The sequence below is a fragment of the Rousettus aegyptiacus genome, unplaced genomic scaffold (genome assembly GCF_014176215.1).
Source record: "Rousettus aegyptiacus isolate mRouAeg1 unplaced genomic scaffold, mRouAeg1.p scaffold_m13_p_17, whole genome shotgun sequence".
Taxonomy (NCBI): Eukaryota; Metazoa; Chordata; class Mammalia; order Chiroptera; family Pteropodidae; genus Rousettus; species Rousettus aegyptiacus.
Window position 1 is genome coordinate 37,860,232 of NW_023416292.1, and position 4,481 is coordinate 37,864,712.

The 4,481-nt window shown below is 30.9% G+C and overlaps 1 pseudogene; it reads right to left on the reverse strand.

The window, feature by feature from the left end:
- Positions 1-459: 459 nt before the first annotated feature.
- On the reverse strand, positions 460-582 carry LOC118613166 (annotated as a pseudogene).
- Positions 583-4,481: the final 3,899 nt, after the last annotated feature.

The window sequence follows — 4,481 nt, forward strand, 5'->3', positions numbered from 1 at the left end:
TTATGCTACTATGAACAGTGTGTGAATATGTGCTTTCATTTTTCTTGGATGTATACCTGGGATTGGGATTGCTGAGTCATATAGCAACTCTGCTTAGAATTTTGTTGATCTGCCAAACTGTTTTTCTAAGTATCTGCATCATTTTACATTTCTAACAGCAGCGAATAGCAAGTTCCAATTACTCCACATCATTCACAATCCTTGTTATTGTTTGTCATTTAGTTTTAGCCACCTTTGTAGGTGGGAAGTAGTTACCTATGGTTTTTGGCTTTAATCTGCATTTTCTTTTCTTTTCTTTTCTTTCTTTCTTTCTTTCTTTCTTTCTTTCTTTCTTTCTTTCTTTCTTTCTTTCTTTCTTTCTTTCTTTCTTTTTTTTTAGGTGAGGCAACCCTTGGTTGACCTCACAGATTGCAAAAATCTTGTCATCTTACAATCTCTTATTTTTTAATTTATTTTTTATGCCTACAACACCTGGTCTTCCTAGGTGGTCTCCCATTCAAGTACTAACTAGGCCTGACCCTGATTAGTTAGCTTTTGAGATTAGATGGGATCGGGCTTGTTCAAGGTAGCATGGCTGTAGACTTAATCTGCGTTTTTCTAATGATAAAATGATACTGAGCATAGTTTCCTGTGCTTGTTTGGCCATGTATATTTTTAATCAGAGAAATGTTGATTCAAATACATTGTCCATTGTTTAAATTGAATCATCTGTCTTTTTATTATTGAGTGGTAAGAATTCTTTATATATTCTAGATACAATTTCCTTATATGACTTGGAAATATTTTTTCCCATCCTGTAGGTGTTTTTTTGTTTTGGGTTTTTTTTTTTTTTTTTTTTTTTAGTTTATTGATGGTGTTCTTTTAAGCACTAAATTTTGAATTTTGATAAACTCCAATTTACCTATTTTTTCTCATGTCACTTTTGCAGTTGTGGCATATATAAACTATTACCTCACTCACGATTACAAAAATTTACTCCTATGTTTTCTGGCAGAATTTTTCATATTTCACTGTAATACTTATGTCTATGATCTATTTTGAGTTCATTTCTGTGCATGGTGTGAAGCATAAGTACAAATTTATTATTTTGCATGCTGATATCTAGTTATCCAGCACCATTTGTTGAAAAACTACTTTTCACTATTGAATTGTGTTGGCACCTCTGTTAGTCAATTGAGCATAAATATAGGGTGTATTTGATTCCTAGTTCCACTTCATGATCTATTTGTATGTCCTTTTGCCAGTACAACATTTTCTCGTTTACAGTAGATTTTTAGTATCGATTGGGAAGTATGCAGTATCAACTATTTTTTTTTTTAAAGGTAATTTTGGCTACCTGGATTCATCGAATTTCTATGTAAAATAATAAGCTCAATTTTCTACTTTCTACAGAATACCAGCAGGGATTATATATAGATTGCATTAAGTCTGCACATCACTTTAGGAGTATTGCCATTTTAACAATGATAAGTCTTGAAACATCTTGAGATGTCTTTGTTTATTGAGATCTTTAATTTCTCTCAATAAACTTTGAAATTTTAGGTGTACAAGTCTTAATATTTCTTCCATTAAATTTATTCCTAGTTATTTCTTTTTTGTTGCTATTATAAATGGAATCATTTATTTCATTTTTAGATTGTTCATTGCTAATATATAAAAACAAAGTAGACTTTTAGAAATTGATCTTTTATCCTGCCATGTTGTTGAACCCCATTATTAGTTCAGATTATTTGTGTGTGTATGTGTGTGTATCCAAGATTATGTAACCTCCAAATAAAAATAGTTTAACTTCTTAAATTATAATCTGGATGCATTTTTTCTTGCCTTAGCCATTGTCATGGCTAGAACCTTCAGTAAAACGTTAAATAGAAATGGCAAGAATGGATATTCTTTTCTTGTTCTTAATTTTAGTTAGAAACAGTTGGTCTTTCTTCATTAAGTGTTGTGTTAGCTGTGTTTTATAGATATTCTTTTTCAAGCTAAGGGAATTTCCTTCTATTTCTAGTTGTTAAATAGCCTTATTATACAAAGATATAGAATTTTTCAAATGCTTTCTCACATCTATTGAGATAATCATGTATGTTATTAATGTACAGTATTACACCAATTGACTTTTATATCTTAAATCTACCATGCATTTCTGAATACACTCCACTCAATCATGGTGCATAACACTTTTTATATGTTGCTAGATTCAGTTTGTAAATATTTTACTGAGGGTATTTTACATTTTTATTTATAAGGTATAATGCTCTGTAGCTTTTTTTTTTTTCCTTGTGATATCTTTGTCTGATTTTGGTATCACACCAGTAGTGGCCTTATAGAATGAGTTGGGAAGTGTTATCTATTTTTTGGAAGAGTTTGTGAAGGATTGGTATTGAATTTTTTTAAAAAAATTTTGAAGAATCTATCAGTGAAGTCATCTGGGCCTGGACTTCTTTCTTTCCTTTTTCCTCCCCAACCCTTAAAAAAATGTCCTAATTGTATCTCCTTGCCTCTTATAGGTCTATTTAGATTATCTAGAGATGAAGAAGAAATTTAAATAGCCCCACGTGAAAGCATTATAGACTCTTCTGTCTTAATGAAGCTCAGTAGTTTCCCTTGGATAGATGATTTTTACTTTGTTCTGTGGCTTTAGCTAAATACAAGGTTTCTGAGATGATGATTTTAGTTGTTTTACCATATTTTCATATTTTAGAGGAAGTACTCTCAGTTCCTCACTCTGTCATTCCAGAAGGTCACAGGGTCAGGGAAATCTTGGTTCCATTTCATGGTATTGTGAAGATGGAAAGCTTTGAGCCAGTTTTATTGTTTTATTAAATAGTTTTATTGAAGTAATAGTTTTATTGAAGAAGCTTTGTAATGCAAGAATATGATACTTTTTAAAAAGGGTAATCAGATAATGACCAATGCAAAGATAAAATATATAACTTTAATTTTATCACACTCTAATTCTTCCAAAGGGAGAGAATAATTAGATAAATGGTTTTAGAGAAAATAATGAAAATCTTTATAAAATATCAAAATGGGTCACAAAGTTTTGATTATCTGAATGATCGCATTAAATATCTAAAGTTACCACATGAGCTCTCAATAGGTAAACACCAGCTTATTATCCTAAAGCTAAAGACATCAGCTTTCTAAGGCAGATAACTAATTAATGCAGCTTTTGATTCCAGTTTTAATTATTTATTTGTCTATCAATGCCACTATAAAATCCCAGAAGCTCTTTATAAAATTTGCAATGCGATAGAATGAGCAGGTGCTATTAAGAGAACGTGCAAGTTTCCTTAACGAAATGCCAGAAGTTGATTGTCGACCAACTGGGGAAGACCTATGAGATCCTTCCAGTGTACACAAAAGAAATGAATCCATAATTAAATTACGGTTAATCACAGATGGTTATTTTACAGCAGGTGCTCAACTTTGAAAGCACAGTTCTGGACTATTTTTGTTCCAACACGGTGCTCAGTCCCTGTTGGTTATCTGGCAATATTTTATGGCTAGAAAAATGTTTATTTTATGGTGGAAATTTTATTTCATGAATTTTATAAATATATAAAATATTATTTCATATAAATTTCCATATAATTTTGGTTAGCAGATACTGTTATTTTGATATTTTTTAAAAAGCACAGAAAATATAGTTTAAATATTATTTATTATATTCATAAACTCCCTTGATTCAAAAATAATGTCATCTAAAGATATTAGCAGCATTACATGAAGTATCAAATTTTAAGCATGCTAAACTCCTCAAATTTAGAAAAATTTAATAACTCATATAATCAACAATACTTTCCATGACAAAATGTAAGCTTATTCTTTTCACATTTCACTCGCAAACAAATTTGATAAATTTAATAAAATAAGAGACAAATAATAAAATAAGTGACAAATAATATAACTTTGAGTTATTGGTCATCATCAAAATGTATGAAGGAGAGGAATGGAATAAATGATCATTTTAACATATTTAAAATTACCACATTCTTTAAATAATGACTTTGCTCAGCAAAACAGGTTTCTCTTCCAAATATCATAAATATAAATCTGATCCGGATACATGTATACCAGCGTCCCATTATAAAACATCTATTAAATGCAAGATGTATGGCTAAATGCAAGTTACTGTAGAATTTTTAGTTTTGGGATTTCATTATGGAAATTAATATTCCACATTCTTATAGGTAGCCGCTAACTACCCATTTCTTTTATTTTCCTTTATATGCTTCTCCTAACCCTCGGTTTGGAAAAGGAGTAAGATACTTCTGTTCTTAATTGCTTTGGCATTGCTTTCTGGCAATATTGCTTTCAATCTGTTATTTTCTTCAATGATCCAAATAGGCATTTCTCCTACAAACACATGCGCGTGCGCGCGCGCGCGCGCGCGCACACACACACACACACACACACACACACATACACACAGAGAAGTAAAGAATGCCATCGACAGCATCTCATTATAGGAGAAGTGCTCT